Source organism: Ambystoma mexicanum, chromosome 4q (genome assembly GCF_040938575.1).
Source record: "Ambystoma mexicanum isolate Mex_15411 chromosome 4q, UKY_AmexF1_1, whole genome shotgun sequence".
NCBI classification, from domain to species: domain Eukaryota; kingdom Metazoa; phylum Chordata; class Amphibia; order Caudata; family Ambystomatidae; genus Ambystoma; species Ambystoma mexicanum.
The window spans coordinates 617,263,895-617,283,670 of record NC_090928.1 but is presented as its reverse complement, the minus strand read 5'-3'; positions in this window follow the sequence as shown (position 1 = coordinate 617,283,670).

The following is a 19,776-nucleotide window of genomic DNA, read 5'->3' as shown; positions in this document are numbered from 1 at the left end:
CTGTACTGTCTCCTCGGTTTTTGTGTGCCAAGTCCTATTACAGTTCCCCTTGTATAGCAGAAATGACATCAAAAATTTTACAATCTAGGGGGAGTACCCTGTAATTCTCCCTGCCACCAGGATTGGACAGTATCTCTCTGTCTCTCTGCACCCAGTCAGGATTGGATCAGGGATTTTGGAGCACCATCTGTCTTTCCCCTTTATTACCCTGCTTTGTTCTCAGCTCAACATTTTGGCAAAAACTAATTATGTATCATAACTTCATAATTGTACTAGCAACTGCCATATATTTGAGTTGGTCATGGGGAATTGGATAAGCCGACTGCCAAATCTGTGCGATGTAGCATGGCCATGTGCTACCTTTTTGTAGTTTTCATAAAATGTAAAACAGTTATGAATATTTAAATCATCAAGCATATTCCTAATTTCAATTTCCAACTTTTCATCAAATCTAATAATTCTCACATGTTCAGATCAGCCAGAAAACTGATCTTTCTGGCTATTACAGTTCCCAGAGTCCCAGGTAAATGGAATTTATATCCTTACAACCACATGGAAATGTAATGAAAAATAGCATGAACTGGAAATCAATCCTTAGTCTAATGGCTGCCCAATGCCTAAAATGAAAACAGTCTTTTAAAATTAATTGGGAGTGTCTTGTTCAACATATGGGAGGGTCGCTTGATCCCCCACAGCCATCTGTTCCCCTGGGTCAGCCTGTGACCAAAGGGTTTTATGAGTCTCTTTGAAATTGACAGTTTGCTCTTTGAAGTGGGTGCAACAAGAACCCCCACCTTTTCATCATGCTTTAACCAAGGATAGCCTTCTTTGAAATTCCTGCATTCCCGCCATCATGTCTGCAAAACAGGGAATTATGACACCTCCCAAAGCATCACATTTTGTTGCAGGGTTGTTCGAGGAGAGGTGTGATATCCAGCTGGAAGTGGAGCTTGTAATTGTGAAGTTTCTGCCTCAGTCAAAACCGTTTTTTCCTGAAGTAGTGTCTCTTCACAGGTTACCAGAGTTTTGTGGGTGAAACCTAATATACTTTTGCTTTGGTCACACCCCACATCATGTTTACCTGGCATTTTCTGTGTGAGCAGTGATATCCTTTTCCATTGTGGCTTTTTAATGCTGTGTTTATTTGCAACACATGTGCAGGGCATTTTTGTGTTTAATGTTTACAAATCATGTCTTGCAGGTCACAGGATTCTTTGATTCCCCCTCCTTAAGTGAATTTACTTTGATGCTTGTCCATTGCCAATGATGGGTAGTCCCCTTTACCCATGGTTCCTTAATTTGACATAAACAAAAAGAAAAAGCCAGGCTGTTTTTGGTTGCAGTGTTTACATTTTTGCCACTCATGTGAAATAAACAGGAAAAGACAGATAATTTTTGGTTGCAGTGTATAACTTCTTGCCATTCATGTGACAGGGAAAGCAAACCAGGGATGTTTTTGGTTGCATTGTTTAAATGCTGCTGTTCAGGTGAAAGGGAAAGCAAAAGCCAGGCCGTTTTTGGTTGCAGTATTCAAAGGGCTGTTGTTCCTGGGAAATGAAAGCCAGGCATTTTTGGTGGAAAGGGACCTATGGGGGGGGCATTTAAATGCACCCAACAGGTGTGCAGTCGGCTGCTGTGTAATGGACTGGTGTGGAGTTGGGTAATGTGGAATAGTTTGGGGTGGTGAGAGGTGAAGTGTGGTGGAGGCATTTAGAGTGGAAAGGGGTGTTGTGTGGGATGAGTGGAGGGATGGGGTGGAGTAGCGTGGAAGCCAGCAGGAATCACATTTGAAAAAAGGCCCAAATATACATCAGAAATGATTGTGGCTGTAGAAATCATGGGGCTGATAGCACAGGTAGGGTCTCCTGAAGTCCCTACTGTGTGACTGGCCAGCATCAGGAGACCCCACCTCCTCCTGTGAGGCCCCCCAAACAGCACAGGCTGCATGGACTCCTGCTATGCCAGAGAGTGAGCACATAATGGAAGGATCACTACGCCAGTCACTGTATGAGAACATTTACTTTCCAACAAAACTCCTGATTGGGAGAATCATTATAAAACACCCGCACATTCGTTGAAATGGCCCATGGACAAGAAAAAATACATTTTCTGATGGGCACGCTCATTCCTTAGCATTTCCATTTACCATGTCAACCAGATCCGGCTTCTAAACACCTATGCTCCTCTCTTGTGTTAGCAATGCTTTGCCACGTAGGCGGCACAAGTGCCACCACAGTGCCAAAAACCAAAAAATGAAAATCCCTGACAGAGAAAATGTTGTATCCCTCTGTAGTTATGGATTCCAACATCCTCGTCCATGATATCACAGTAAGAGGAGACAACATTCTGGAAAGGAAAAAGTTGCTTAAGGCTTCCACAGGAGAACTGTTTTCCTCCCAGCTTGCCCTAATTTGGAATGTCTGTGTCACCTTTCTTAAACGTTCTCCCTCTGGCCAGGCTTCCCATAGTCTTCAAGAGGTTAACTCACCCAATACACGTCTGCCAGTTATATTACCCTCCTAAAATGAGCGCATCTACAGTGATGTAATCCGAAACAATCATATCATTTCACCCATTTGGAGACTCAGCAAGTTAAATGGTGTAAAGACAGCTGCAGGAACACATGTAAGGACCTTCCTCTGTCAATAAATAAACACATTTGTCAGTGAGTGCGTGGGTCTAACCAGGTTGCTGTGATGTATATGGTTCTTCGTTTAGTATGTGTTTCACTGTATTCAGGCATGGATGCAGCTTCCACACAACAAGCACAATATTTCCTGAAACCATTGCGATTCCATTTCTAGTTTATTAAGTTTACACATAACGTGTGTCTCTTCTGATTCCCCTCCTGGGATTTCCCAGAGTCAAGGGCTATGTAGTGAAGCTTACTGTAATAAAGTAAGCATTGTTTTAAATGTTATACAGCTGCCTGGTACACATCTGATTGTTTGAAGCAGAAAAAATACAGGTTCCCCATTTATTCTAGTACAACACATGCTATACAATGCAATAAGACACACACATGGGGTAGATCTGGCTACTAGGAGCAAAATGGGGGCAGACATGGGGAAGGGAGAGTCACGCGATGCAGAACTATGACAACAAGCAGCATAAGAAGAAATTTACAGAAGCAAGCATGACATATATTTAAGAGAAAGAGTCTCATGATTTTCTTTGGGCATAGCCAATATGAAAACGCATTGCACCATGTTTCTGTGTAACGTTGCGTGCCTGGCATGCATCCATTGCAGTATTTGATGTGGTTTTCCCTAAAGAACTCACTGCAATTATATTGCCTTATATCTTATTTATTAGTACGTCTGTGCTGTAAAATGCTACATGTTCATGTTTTCTTTAAAACTATGTCTATGGGGAGAACCACCCTGAACTGTCCTAAACTGGTTTGGGCTGGCTCGCTGTGCTCATATCAATATAGAAGAAGCATGTGCCCTTTAAAAATTCCCCAGCTGACGCTGGAGCTTGCTCAAGGTACACAAGCTTTCATATCAGCCATAACCTCGGGCATTATCAGTCATTTAATGTCTGTGAATGTAGCCAGAGTTATTTTCATGATCATTCATTATTTGAGGGTTTCATCTTTTCTGCACATGGTGTCATGAAACCAGAACCACTATGGTTGCCATTTTAAGCTAGAAAACGACAAATGGAAGTAAAACACAAAGGCTGTCAGCAATATGTTCAGGAGTACATGATATAATTGCATTTAAGCAATGTACATCTTATGTGGCCAACTAGTTTCGGCATCCCTTCTTTTTATTTATTTATTTGCATTTATATAGCGCGCACACAGCCCAGGGCCATCGAGGCGCTTTTACAAGATAACGTCTTAGTTACAGTACATAGAGATGGGAAGCTGGGTTACATTAGCCCACAAACTTGCATGGATTAGTTTAGTTACTTATGTAGGAGACTGGGTTACATTAGCCCCTAACAGAGTTTGACTAGCGTTGATTGTCAAGATTCATACATACATATTCCTTACATCTTCCTACACATATAGTCCAGTGGCAGCGGGCTGCTGATGTTTGGTACAACCCTATCACGGTGGCTGTATGGGGGACTAGTATGGCATGTGTGACGTTTAGGCGAGCAGTCTGGTTTTGATTGCTTTGTGGACAATGCAATGAGAGGGTTCAGTTCAGAGGCCCCGAGGCAGGGAGTTCCAGTGCCTTGCCACAATAAAAGGGAAGCTTGCACCACCCCTCTGGGACGTTTGACTCTGGGTACGGGCAGTAGGTTGGTGTATGGTGTTCTTGTGGGTCTTGAAGTGTGGGGGATGAGGACTCTGTGAGAGAGGTAGAGGGGTGCTGTGTGATGTATGCATTTGTGCATGAGGGCTAGTGATTTCAAAAGGATGCGCTGGCAGACAGGTAGCCAGTGCGCTTGTTGTCTGGCTGCTGAGATGTATTCCTTTTTGGGGATACCCAGAGCAGCGCACAAGGCATTGTTTTGAATAGTTTGGAGTTTGTCCAAGTTTTTAGATGATGTTCCTGAGAATAGGGCATTACAGTAGTCCAGTCTTGGGCCTATCAAGGCTCTGGCAATGGCTAGAGAATTTGAGGTGGAGAGGAATGGACTGGTGGCATTGAGGAGTTTGGAGTAGTATGCTGCAGAGGCATCGATTGCACTAACTTGCCTAGACATAGTTAAGTTGGCATCTAGGTAAACTCTTAGGGTTTTGACTGATTGGGAGACTGGGATGGTGGTGTTGTCTATAGTAAATGATAGATACTGGTCCCCAAGTTTAATGCGAGTGTCCGTGGGTGCTAACAGTAGTAGTTCATTCTTATCCCTGTTAAGACAGGGCCAATTTTTAATCATCCATGTGTGGATGGTGTTGTAGATGGAATTAAGGGTTTTGGAGTCAGCCTTGTAGATACCGGACAAGGGGATTAAGACTTGAGTATCGTCTGCATAGTTGGTGTACATGATGCCGAGCAAGTCAAGTATGTTGAATAGGGAGATGGTGAAAATGTTGTAAAGAGTGGGGGAAAGGGAGGAACCTTGAGGAACTCCAAATCGGATGGTGCCTGGGGATGCGGCTGCTTGGTCTGAGAAGACGCGCATAGCTCTTCCTTGAAGGAATGACGTGATCAATGTGAGAAGGTTGCCTCAGGTGAGAAGAAGGCTGAGGTAGAGAGGTGTGGACAGAGTAGTTTGTGATCCACCAAATCAAACACAGCTGAGAGGTCCAAGAGGAGGAGTAAGGCAGGTTTGCCTGTGTCTCTGATATCGTCAATTTGGTTTTTGAGCTCCAGTAAGGCCGTCTCAGCTCTGTGGCCAGGACGGAATTCGGATTGTCGGGAGCCCAGGATGCTTTTTGCCTCTAGGAGTTGGTGGACTTGTAGGTAGGCTGCTTTGTCAAGGATTTTAAGTAAGAAGGGGACAGTGGTTATGGCCTGTAGTTATTGGGATTAGATTGGTCGAGAGATGTTTTTAGAAGGGGGCAAACCCAAGCTTCCTTGAGACTGGAGGGAACTGTTCTTGATGCAAAGGAGGCATTGATAAACGCTGTGATGAATTGTTTGAGCAGGTCTGAACCCTCCTTGATCAGAGAGGCTGGGCAGATATCCCCTTTGCACATGGAGGGTTTGATGGGCTCATCGGAGTGGGTGGAAGGCTGGGCAGTAGAGTGGGGGAGTGGGTGAAGTTGGTTGGCTCGGATTATGTTCTGGGGGTGTCAAGCTTGTGCAGCATAGCTGTTTGGATGTCATCACACCAGGTTTCATTTTTGTGGATGGCTTGGGGGAAGGGGCAAGAGTTTCTAGCTCCCTGAAGATAGTGAATATCTCTTTAGATTTGGATTCAGCATTGTTGATTCTTGTATTGAATGAGTTGGCCATGGCGCGAGTGATGCCTTTTTTGTATTCATTGGATAGTTTGGTGAACTCAAGCTTGTCTGAGGCAAGTTGGTTAGATTGCCACTTTGATAGGGCTGAGCGCGTTTTTGAGCACAGGTCAGAGAGTTCTGGAGTGTACCAAGTGTTGGAATGCTGGGTGCGCTTGGCTTTGCGGATAGTTAGCAGTGCGATGGCTTCAATTTCTTTAGAGAGTATGGAGTTGAGGCAAGTGGTGAGTGCATTAGGGTCTTTGGAGAAGGGGGCCGATAGTGCTGGGACCCTGAGGTAGGGGGTGAACCTTTCTTTGGTGAGGAGGCGTGGTGGAGGAGGGTGGAGGCGTGATGATAGGTTTATGGAGCTTCGGTGGTCAGAGGGTGAAGAGGATGAGTGGTGGTCCATCCATGGGAGGGGAGAGTTGGTTGTGACAACCGGTGGGCAGTTGTGATGAGAAAGCCAATCGATGGTCCGGCCTTTACTATGTGTTGCTTCGGTTATGGAGTGTGAGAAACCTTGTGCCTATGCCTTTAACAGGGCCAATTTGAATATTTTAGGGGACATCATTCACATTCTTAATTATTCCAAATTTGCAATATCTACTTGTTACCTGTTTACCAGACATCAAAGATTTGTATTATTTATAGCGTACATCCAAATTACAAATACAATTTATATTTCTCTGTTTGATAGAATACATAATACAAACGTATAATTGAATTCTCTTGACCTCAAGCATATCCATCTGTCACAAGGTACATCTTGTCTGGTCCCCCACTCTTAGTGATCAATATCAAAACTTTGCTGTCACTATGGTTGATTTTCAAATACCAAAATTGACCACCCAACATACTTTGCTCATCTGCTTCCTGAAACTTAGTGCGATGGGTCTCACAGGGTCCTTGGCCTGCTGGGAAGCACAACCATCTTATTAAAGGCCCAGAAAGCCACAGTTCAGCTTCTTGCCTTCCCAGTTGCTCAAGATAACTGACTCCTGTAGTCAGTTTCCTTTATCATTGCTACTGTGCCCACTGTCACTACCTCTTTCTTTCGTTGTAGCATGCTGCAGGATCCGAAAGCCCATGCAAGGATACACCTATGTCTCCAGCCTGAAGAGAGGACTCACAGTCCTCAAAGCTTAATTGTCTATTGAAACAGACGCCTGCAGGAGCTCCAACAGGGACCGAATAAAATGCTGTCTGCATCTGAAAGCCCAGCCCATGTTCGTGGTAAAGGGGTGCGGCATTCTTGTGTCTTAGGTGAGGGATATTATGAGCACTAGTGCATGACAGATTTGTTAGCGTGTCCCACTGCCTGCTTTGTCCATTCTATGCATGTCCATAATTGCGGTCTGTGCTGCGGCTGTGCATTCTTGCGTGAGGCAGACTGCACTTGGTTTTGTGATTGAATATTGTGATGCTGATCACATAAATCACATCTCCCCATGTATCAAGCTACACAAGGTAAATGAATGTACAGGCAATAGGGCTTTGAATGTGAGGACTGCTGCAATGGGGGATCCTCATGCTTCACGTGAATGCGTAGATGACTATGGTTTTTTGAAGGGATTCTTCCTCCTTCTTTGCTGCGCCACAGCAGATAGGTTCTCCACATGGCCCTTCAAATGCTGATTAATCATTACTGCACGAGACTTTCAATAATGTCTGTATGCGTATTGATGGCTAGGGCCCTATATTTGTTCAGACTTGGTCGTTAGCCTGACAGCTCAGTTCTCTTCATACTCGCTTTGAATGCCAGAATCCCGGCTTGGAATCCAGTTGGGGGTAGATGTAAAGCTGTTTTCCACGGTTACTTTTCATGGTACATTTCCATTTCTTTCACTAGCAACGTACTGTACTATTTTGGTGCTTCAAAACATACCTGCGAAGCATGCCTTTCGACCCTGCCTGCTCACACACACAGCGCTGGCGCAGGCAGAGAGGCTGCAGGCAACTCCCCTCAAATATGGAGAAATCTTGGCCCATGATTCGGATGGTCTGAGGTTGTGGTGGGGGCTTTTCTCTGTCGAGTGCTTCTCAATATTTTTGGAGAAATGACAGTTATGGAAACCTAACCCGTGGTTCACGGCTCCTTTTGTATAACACTTGAAGGTGATTTGCACTCGTTTTTTTTGCAGCACCCCTCTTTTCCATGCAATGACACAATTCCACACTGATGCACTCATTCATGGCATTGTTAAAGAGGAAAATCAACACACAAAGGGACTAAAGGCGCGCTGGACAGACCACATTGCCCGATCATCACACACACTAGAGTTCTCGCTCCATTTTGAATATCTTACTAAGATCCCAATTTTATTGTAAACCCTATTCTATCGCTCCAACCAGTACTGGCTGTCCCTGCGAGTGTGTTTTACCCTAGGGTATGCTGGTGTGCCACCTATCTAGGGTGAAGGATAGGAGAAAGAGAGCGGACCCTGTCTCAGAAAAGGTACTTATTCTGGGATAAAAGATTCTGTACAGAAAGGCCAGATAAGTAAGCAACGAGGGGCGTTGTTCCCAGCCCGAACCTGGCGCATGAATGGCCACCATGGAAAGGGAGAAGGGTCTACCTGTAGTTCCCTTAATCCCAATCCAAGGAGGACATATGTTTTTGTCATTTTTTCTCGAGTTGGTAACCACGCTGTTTCTCAACTCGAGAAAAATAAACTATTAGTATCCCGATAGTGCTGGGGTACTAATGGCAATAGAACCCTTCGAGTGGGGGCATTAACAGTCTGGTAATACCCTGGGGCTCCCCACTGCTCGGGTTGTATTGCGTAAAAAGTGACCACAATCTGTAAAGCAAATGTTGATATGCTAAGGCATTGCAGTCCTTACATCTTAAACAAAAAGATTGTGACAGCTCAGCTGCAAGAATATGTGGATCAAGAGAATCTGTTGGATCCGTTGCAATCTGGTGTTTGACCAGGTTTTGGGACAGAGAAGGTGTTGCTGACAGTATGGGATGATCTGCTGGAGACGGCAGATCAGGGGGGGGTTGTCTCTGCTGGTCATGCTGGACCTTTCCGCCACCTTTGATACAGTGGATCATGGGACGCTACTGAAACGCTTGAGAGAAGTAGGCATGGTGGGGGAGTTAGAAATTCGCTGGTTTGAATCGTTTCTCTTTAAAAGAGAACAAAGAGTCTGACTCAGAGATTTCCTGTCAGACTCAGCATTACTAAATTGTGGAGTCCCGCAGGGATCCTCCCTTTCCCCGCTGCTCTTTAATTTATATGTGAAATTACTCATGGACATCCTTAGGAAGCATGGCATACATTTCCACTCATATGCAGATGATACCCAGGTGTTCATGAGGATACATATGAGAAAGTGGAACAGTGCCTGCAGGAAATCCAGACTTGGATGTGTGCCAACCAGTTACTGGTGAATGCCAGCAAAACAGAAGTGGCTCTATTTGCTTCAAAACACCATCTGCAGAGGGAGCAATTACAACCCCCATGCCTCCTGGGGACACAGCTGAATTTCTCTAAGAAAATTAAGAACTTGGGCTGTGTCTGGGAGGATAACATGGGAAGTGGAGCTCAGGTGAGGGTGAAGGTGCAGGCAGCATTTTACTCACTATGCCCGCTGAACCATATCCTACCATTCTTTGCGAATGAGGATAGAGCAGTGGTTATCGGTACTCTGATCACTTCTAGACTGGACTACGTAAATGCACTGCTATCGGGTATACCAGCCTATCAGCTACGTAGACTGCAAGTGGATCAAAATGTAGCAGTTAGGCTAGTTCATAGGGCAAAAAAATCAGCCCCAACCTCTAATTTAAGGAGAGCTGGCAATAAAGGAGAGAATCGAGTTTAAGGTTCTCCCCCCGGTCTACAACTGTGTCAACAAGATAGGGCCAAGATATCTTTCAGATAAAATTAGGAGCCACGTCCCTACCTGACAGCTTCATTCAGCAGATCATAATCTGCTTCAGATACCACACACTAGGTATGTGAGTAAAGGGGACTGTAGATTTGGAGTCTACTCTCCTAGAGCATGGAACAAACTACCCAGAGAAATCCATGAGATTGCAACCCTCCCGGCATTTCGTAGGGCCTTGAAGACCCATCTGTTTTGCTAGAGTCCTGGGCCGTGAGCTGGCTCATATCAATCCTCACACAATGAATTGGACTAAGGCCAACTAACTGTAAATGATACATCTGCGCCCAATTACAATTTAATTCGTCCGGTGCGCGTTACAAATGGACAAATCAAAATCAAAATCAAATCAAATAAAATTTAAGGGTATAGCTGGAACAGTTAATGTGAAATATAGTCAGTGCCTATGGTATTAGTGTTGTGTCATTATCTAAAGATCCAGATGGGGAAAAAGCACTATGGCGTTTCATCAGACAGAAGTGAGCAGCTCCTCCGTCTTTAAATCAGGTTAAAAAAACAAGCGATAGGAGGGGAATTTTTTTTATGACAAAACAGGCCTACAGTCTCAGAACACAGGTCTGACGAATGCCCCCAAAAATGTAAAACGTTTTAGCAGATGAGATCCCATGCTGTACTCTTTTTTTTAAATGATATAACGAGATATATGCATATATATATTTAACAGCCTCAGCAGATGCATCAGCAAATCAGGTTGCTCCAAACATGGGCTGAATCTCACAATCCATGCCAGGATTTTGAACAACCAGCATGCTGCATGCACCCACTGCTTATCTTACCTCCCATTCCCAGCCGCTTACCTCGTCTACCCATCTCATCCCTGCCTCTCATCAGCCCCCACTTAGCTAAAAGATCGTGGTTGATGTTTGTTATAGTAAACGGGTCATGCGCTTGCCACAACCCATTCTCCCTGCCAAATATATTGCTATTATCACCCTCCATGATTCCCTTGGGTTTCTATTAGCAATAAACACCCCGTTTAGGGGCTGACCCAGTTGATAACAGCAGCTGGAGCCTGTCTTTAAACACCCTCAACACGTTGCAGGCCTGCCAAGGATACCTTTTAGAATCTGATGCGAGGATTTGACACATTTGCCAGGCGGACAGAATATGCCTCATCTGGTGGTGGGGTTGAAGCTGGCAGCAATATAGTTGGTAAGCCACAGCAGGGAGAAAATGACTGGATTCCCTTTGACCTGAGGCAGAAAGGGAAGAGGGGGGAGTACAGTTTAACTGGGAGTTGCTCTCAACACTGGAGAAGGGCCTGCCATCATGAATATGCCCAGGTCTTCTTTGTTTCCTTAGACCAACTAACTTCCTGCAGACAAGGCACTCTGAGTGCTGAAGTTGCGGCCATGTAAGTGTCCCTGGCTGGAAAGGGTCGACCATGGACATGCCTTTCCTCAGGGACCTGGTGAAGGGCACAACAAAACCCCAAGGACCAAAAGAAGCTGCCTTAGGCCCTCTGTGCAATTTCAAACCGTCTTGAGCCACTCTGAGTGCCCTGAATTCCAAGCTGCTGCCCAAAAGGGATGTCTTTAACACTCCCTCAACCTCGAGCACCTTCAAGCTACTCTGACCTGAACATCGGCCATCTGTTCCAAACGTCTTCGAGCCATGAGCCATTGCTAATTATTAAACAATGTCGCTTTGTCAAATCGAGTCGAGCTGGCACACCACAGAAACTGAGTATTCAAATTCCTTGCAACGAGACGCTGAAATTGCAAGGTTCACCCAATCAAACATTGCCTGCCTGTTCCAAGCTCTACGAAACTGACTGGTGCTGCTCGTAGAACTGCACCGTGTTGTCAACTTCCGTAGAGCCAACTCGCCACCTCCAAACTTAACTGAGGAAATGGAGAATGCCCAGACAACATACTCGAAACTGTTGAGAACCTGAAATGAAGATAACAAGATATAAATCTGTGGTTCTGTCCTCCTGGCCTTGTTCTGTGTGCCCTAGCAAAATGTAAATCCCAATGTTATGTCTTGAAGACAGACATATTCTTGAGGTTTGCTTGCCTTTCCACATGACTCATTGCCTGAAGACCACTGTTCTTCAACACCCAGTCTGAATTTTCTGTCTATTTGTCTACATAGATATCATACTAGAGTTTTTGATTGTTTGTCCATCTTTTTAGTTTTGTTAAAGCCTTATTTTTTATAAAACCTTGGTAAGATGCTTCTTTTATTTTTGGCACATAGCATACTATTGCTGTTTTGGATGTTTTCATGCTGGCCCACACCCTTATAAAGAGTACCTTCTGCATTTAGTCCACGCTATCCAGGAAGGTTCACCATTCATTCTGTGGCAATTTCATCTTTATCATTGAGATCACTAATGGTCTGTAGTAGTGTGGGTTTCAGTAAGATGTTCGAAGACCTGCTCATACCTGTAATCCTGTGTGTACAGTAATAATTTCCTCATGCTGGTGGCAAGTGGTTAGATGCCTGCACTGGACTTCCTCCAAAATAAAAGAACTGTGCAGGACAAATTAGGAACACTGCCAGGTATTTTATCTGTAGGATGGAACTCGACATGGACACCTTGAAGGGCACCAGAAAAGATAATTCTCCTGAGGCATTTAGGTTAGTAAACCTGAAATGCTGGAAAGCGCCAAGATTTTCTGAAAGCAAGGAGGGCTGAAGAGGTCCTGGGGATCGGTTGTGACTCTGAGCCAAAATGTGAGGTACCCAATACAGTTGGGGCTACAGTAGAGGAAGGGGACAGTTACATTGATAGCTTTGCTTGATGTTCTTCCCAAAGAGAGGGTGGAGTGGTATCTCAAAGGTCATGAGTCTCAGCAATGTCCAAGGGTACATGTACACTTGGACTCCTTTTGTGAAGCTAGTCTGTCAGGCGACACTAGATTTTGTTAGTCCTACTGCTTTTGTGTTGCTGTTAATCCATACATTCTTTCGCGTCTAATCTGAGTTAGGCGGAAAAGGAGTCTGCTCAACCACATTCCAAATAATATTTAGTCTACAAACTCAGAGTGTAAGGAATGCGCCAGACTTATGCAGTTGCGTTACTCAAGTTTTAATTCATGCCCATAGTGATGACACGTGTTTCGACTACTGAAAGCCTTCTTCAAATCAGGGCTAATAGTACTATCATAAGTAATCACATGTCAGACATTAGATTGAATAAATAAAAAGAACAAAAATAGAAGTCAAAAATTTAAAAAAGCAAAAAGCAACAAAAAACAAAAAAACAAAAAAACAAAAAAACACAGAGATTTGGGGTTGGAGAAAGGTCGGATTGAAGGGTGGTTTTTAGAGATTTGAGAAAAACAGCACAAAAGACAAAAAACAAATTGTAAGGATCAGGTTACCACAGTGCACATAGTAATAAAGCATCAATACATATTATTCTCATATGGAAATGTGTGTTATTGGTGTTCCACGTTACCTTTGCTGCATTGTTAAAGTAGCAATCGTTGTTAAGTATAAACCAATTTAAAGGGTCCGATCCCTGCGGGTAAATATCATAGTTTTGTATTCAGTTTATATTGCTTGTTATTGTCAGAATGTTTGAGTAATTTTCGCATTACAGTTTTATACACCCTTTAGAAATTACACCATTTTGTCTTATTTATATTCCATTCTTAATAAATGCACGTTCTGTCATCCCATCGTTACCTTTTACCTCTTTCATATCTACTGTGGTTCAAGTATTCTAGTTAGTTACTTGTATATTTGGGCTGCTTGCGTTCATATTATCTATTGCAGAAATGCCAGTCCTTTGTTCAATCGAGTATCGTGTACGGGACTTCCCTGCTTTTAAACCTGTATCTTTTCTCTTTGTATTCACGAGCGACTAGTTTCTTGAGCGTACCATTAACTATGACTACAGCCAAGTTACCCATTTTGCTGATCGTATTGAGCTTGTATTTTAAGCTCCTAGTATCGCTCTACATATTCTAAACTTGTTTCATTACATTGACGGTCTCTTCCCTGCAAAACGTGCCCTCTGGCGGCTCTGTGTTACAGCTCGCGTTCTAGCGAGGATAATACTAATTAGCATTCAAGTTTTGCTCGGGCAACAGTAGATACCTGTGTCCTACATTTGTGTTTACTGTTGTGGACGGCATATTACGGCCGCCATCTTTTGGGAAAGCTCTTCCCTTGTATTCAATTCAATACAATAGATCCTAGTTACATATTCGCCAATACTGGGTATTTATGTATCTGAAACCAATGTATGATTCAATTAATGGTTTTTAAGGTGTTGAGTCGCATATTTAAATTCGTAGAGAACTTATATTATCAAAAGCTGATTGAGGTGCAAATTTAATGCTGTGCCTAATTCTAGGATGCTAATGTTATTTACGTCATACATTATATCATATCATTGCATTAATATACCACTTATCGGTATTCATACAGCACATTTAGTAATTATAATCTAATAAGGTGTGTAGAAATGACTGAATCTTGTCGTAATAAACTTTTATTCCTTGCAGCATAGAGTGGCTTTAAAGGTCTTCATTGTGCATATTATATGAATAAATTGCAGTTTCTGCTTTTCTTACATCATAGATCTCAAAACTATCCATTTACATATCATTTGTATGAATTTAAAATACATTAATTAGAGAAAGGACACCATCTCATTGTCAGAGTTCAATCCAGTTACAGTGCTGTTAAGTCTACAAATAGTTCTAGCTTCTGTCTGGCGCAGTGCTTTTTCTCTGTCTCCTCCACTTTTGCCCAATTGGACATATTGTAATCCAATGAATTTAAGGTCACTCTTCTTCTCCATTTGATGGCATTTCTGCCAATGTGCTACTAAGGGCAAAAGAATGTCCTGGCTCCCAATTTTGGCAAGGTGTTCCCTTATTCGAATCCTCAACTCTCGAATTGTGCTCCCTATATATATACCATATTGCATACACATAGTATGCCATATAATACATATTTGGTACGGCAGTTAATAGCTATTTTGATTCTGATTTCTTTGCCATTCCGATCCTTGAAGGTGTCAGTTAGTTCACTCGCAAATTTGCACATTGTGCAGTTTACACATTTTCGGAAGCCCTTGGTAGGTGCTGGTATACATGATCCGGTATTGCTCTTTTTGACCTCTGGTAAGAGTGATGGGCTCAGTTTAGACTTTAAAGTGTCCGCTTTCTTGAAAATGATTCTCGGTTTGGCCCCCACTTTGAGTCTAATGTGTTCATCCAGTTTCAAAAGATGCCAATGTTTGTGAAGTATCTTGTTAATCTTATAACTTTCCTTATTGTATTTAGTTATGAACCCCACTTGCTTTGGTATGAGTGTTTGTTCCTGGGTCCAGGTTTTGGTTCTATTGTAACAATAATAATTGGTTCTATTGTTAGCTTTCGTCACACACTTGTCTGGATAGCCACACTCCAGAAATCTGGTCTTTAGTAAAGTACATTCCTCTTCAAAGGTGTTCTGTCCACAGCAGTTCCTCCTCGCTCTCACATATTCCCCCATGGGGATGTTAAGTATTGTAGATTGCCGATGACAGCTGCTTGCGTGCAAGGTTGAAATAACTTCTGTGTCTTTCATAAAAGTTCTAGTTTTTAGAGTGTTGTTGTCCACATATATTGTAAGGTCTAGGAAGTTAATTGTTCTTGAGTCGCAGGTTCCTGTAAATTGGATGCCAAATTGGTTGGTTGTTAGTCTGTTGGTAAAATCTTTGAACTCTTCTTCTGTACCTTTCCAAATTAGCAGCACGTTAGCAGCACATCATCGATAAATCTCATTAATTGTATTAGTTGGTTTGGATAGGCTGTATCTTCATAGACCACTTTGTCCTCAAATAGTCCCATAAATAAGTTTGCCAGTGGAGGGGCATATTTAGTGCCCATTGCTACACCCTTTAGTTGTTGGTAGAAGCTGTTGTCAAAATTTAAAATATTGTATTCTAATGTTGCTTTCAACATATTCTTAATCATTTCAATTTGTAGATACATGGATGCTGATTCATCTTTAAATGAGTATTTGATTGTTTTGATTGCCCAATGATGATGTATAGATGTGTATAAAGCTTTAGCTTTAACATCCAAACTGGCCCGTTTAAGGTGCGATGGGAAATAAAAAGGCTCAGTACAATTGCAATTGCTAAACATTGCTATATTACTTGTTGGGATGAACATCATGATGAAAAGAAACCACAAGACACTCACAAATACACACATTTAGATTGTAGGTCATGTAGAATGATGACGACAAGTAGTATATAGGCAAATAGTAAGCTTAACCAGACAGACAGACAGACAGACACACACACGTATAGCAAGACCCAAGACATGGAGAGAGCTTCAAGTAGGCATTCATTAGTAACACTAAATGGTAGCGACTGTAAGCCATGACATATACTATTCAACCTTTTTTAGATGAATAACATATCGAGTAGGCCTCACAATAAAGGTAGTTCAAAGGCCATTTAGGTTTCACTAGGCCTCAGATATCCATGAATAATACCACACAGTAAGAGGCATTCAGTTTAAACTTACATTAGAGAGATGCGTGAAAACAAGGTCAGCAGCCTTGAATATGGTGTATAGTAACGCTGCGATTGGTCAGATTTATGAGGTGAAGTTCTTTCCCAGGCACAGAGCAAGGGAACATGACTTAATCAGATGTTTTGACTATGAGCAGATACCGTAAGGGGAGGCTGTAAACACAACACAGGGATTGGTTATCAATAGGGAGGTGCAGCAAAGTCCCATACATCTAACAAATGAAACATATAACTAAGGATGTTCCTGCCCATGTTCTTAGAAACTAACAAATGTAGGCCCACAGTTTGGAGGGAATGAGGCAATATGCAGGGACGTGAATAGGACAAAGTTACTCAGACAGAGGATGCACACTGCCCCCTGTAGGGAAATATTCACTTAGGAGTCAATCAAAAGGATTAGATGACATGAGCACATGGTTGCAAGAACATACACAGGCAGGAAATTAAGATTGTGAAACCAAAAAGTACACTAAGCAATACAGAAACATAACATGTAGAGAGTTCTGGCATGCATTAAAGTGTACCTGCATTTAGATATACAAACATGCATCCACCCATTCACTGAATATACAGTTTAAATATATAGTTTAATCATGCACATGGTCTCAGTTTAGAAAAACACACCCCATGAAGTCATTTAGGCACACCATGAGAAACGAAATAGCAGAGAATCATGTTTCCAAAAAGTAGTCACAACATTTACTGCTGGTTGAGCAGTCACAAGGGTGATCACAGTGCCAACCTTTAAGTTCACATGAGAAAGGATGCAAAGTATTCTCTTTTGATGCCACGCTGTTCACACCTCCCAATTCTATTGGCTACCAATGACCTAAGCGGGCCACCCCAGGATAACTAGAAGGGCCAAACCAATCAGAAGCCCTTTTTGCATATGAAACATTTTAACAGGTCAATTGTCTATTCAAAGTCATGTGAAACTAGATGGTCCCACCATGAAATCATTACTATGAGGTAGTCATAAGAATTGCCACAAGGCATAGGATTGGCCAATAGAGCTAGGAATTGTATAGAATCACCTATGGAGCAACCAGAGCTGGCCAATCAACAAATCTGCATTCGAAAGTATTTTGAAGCAATGTTTGAAATTTCACTCCACTTCTCACTATAAAATACAGTCATTTTGTAATGTTCTTTGAATGATTTTGTGAATTCTATGTCAAGACCGGAGGCTCAAATTATGCTTCTCTTTCTTTATTAAACCACTGAAGAAAAAGCTCAGCAGCAAGATATTTTGTGCACCCGAGTGCAACATGGATAATGTGCATAAAGAAAAGGTGCACCAAATATAATAAAACACAATAAAACATGGTAATACAGTAAAATATTTCCATGAGTCTCTGAGGAAACTCAATTTCCCAGAGGACTTCACCAGAGTTCATTTAGAGGCCACCAACATGTGACTTAGTCTTCCAATAGGTATCCAGATCCCTTCATAAACAGTCCTAAACATGATGTAGCCCCCTCTTTCTTTGCTGCACACAGCAAGAGATAAGTATATTCATGTTTAGCACTGTTTATGAGTTCCTCATATGATTTAAATATAACGTTATTCACAGTTACTTGCTTTATGATATAGCATATTTCATTGCCGTATTTTAAATTTAGAACGCGCCTTTTCTACTAATCCATTTCATTTTGATACGAATCCTCGTACCTTTCGTTGTTCGCTAAGACGCCAGCTACTTCCTGCTGGCATCAGAGACAGTGTAAACACGAAGCTTTTCTTTGCACCGTCTCAGCTGATCAGCTGTTTTAGGTCCGTGCAAGCAGACCCCTCGGTGGGCTCGCACCCGCTTCCCCGGCCCTTTGGTGCTCTCCTCAGGCACGGGGAGGCCAGAACGGCCTTGCTGAAGCCTGCAGCACCGCCCGCGGGCCACCAGAGGAGCACCAGCTCTCTCTGGTCCTTTCCTCAGTATTCCAGCGCTCGAGTGCGCATGACCGTTAATGTTATAACAGTCTTTTGCAAACTTGAGCACCGGAATCCCTCCTGAGGTGACATTGAACATTTACATTGCGATTTTGCTCATGACAAAGCAGGAATACTCACGCGAGGGACCCTCTTTATTTAAATTTCGAATTAGCATATTAAAAAAAAGAGAAAAGGGGAGAAGGGAATCTCCTATTTCAGCTATCCTTCAAGGATAATAGCAAGAAGCTCAACTGTTATTACTGGGCTAGAGAGAAGGCGTTCAGGAAGCCCAGAGGGAAGAAAAAAAAAGAAAAAAGTGTATAAAGGTGCTTTCAACTGACCATGGCAGTGCAGTACTCCCCTTAATCAGATCAGGCTTAGCCTGATTGTGAGGAAGACACCTGCTATATTGATGAGGTGGCAATGGCAAAGAGCCTGCAAAAAGTGCTGTCATCTTTGGTTGAGACAAGCATTAAAAAGGCTGTGACTGACATGCTCCTACCTATTCAACACCACCTAGATACGATGGAGGAGCACCTAAGAGAATCATCTCCACCAGGGAGAAAAAATACCAAAAAGAGAAAGCACCTTACTGAAGGGGGATGTATCCCGGCTCGCAAGAGCAGAAGCTCTCTGACCCCCCCGAGCCAGACAGAACCTGCCACAGCTGCCGTAACAGATGCCTTCTCCAGGCTAAAGAAAGCCTTTATGGATAAGAAGGTAACCCTTTCCCATGATGGACCCTCTTAGCCCGAGGAGGATAACAGGGGTAATAGACCCTCAAGCCTAGAGGGAGACAGACTGGGCACTGAAGACAATCAGAGCAAAAGCGTATACAACGCTGATCCTTCCCACACCTCCTCCGATGAGGACTTTCAAACAGATGGTTTGAAACCCTGAAGCTTGGGGATTGCGGCAGCCCCCATCCCCAAGAAGACAACTGGGAACAAGTCTCCTTCAGAGGGGATGTTCGCACCAGAGGATCTAATACATCCCAGATCCATTGACTGGAAACCGTCTTCCAGGACAGCTAAATATATTTACTCCAGGCTGCGCAAACCTCATGGTAAGAAGGTTAGAGCCAGACTCTGTGCCGAATGCCCCCGTCCAGATAATGCAGACAAAGTAGCTCTAACACCAGAGCTGGATTAAAAAATGATAACCTTCTTAGGAAAAAATGTGGAAGACCGTAGGAAAGGCATAGACCGTGCCTGGAAGTCCTGTCAGGACAAAGTACTGGATGTTGCAGGTTCACTGGCGAAGATTTCAGACCTAGCGGAAGCAGCCATCAGCTCATATGACCCCATTGACCCGGTGACCCTCTCTGGCTGGGTTGAGCGAGCTATCTGCCTGTTAGGAAATGCTAGTTGTGCCATTTCAACTGAGGGTCGGAAAGGCATTCTGTATAAGATAGACGCCAAACTGAGTGAATTAACGGACACAGAGTCAGGGCCTACTGCACAAGGTCTGCTCTTTGGGCATCCTTTCATGAAGGAAATGGCAAAGTTTGTCGGGACCTTCACAGCATTAGATAAAGCTCAGGCCTCCATCAAGAGAGTCTTCACTTCCAAAATATTCTCCAGGGCTGGA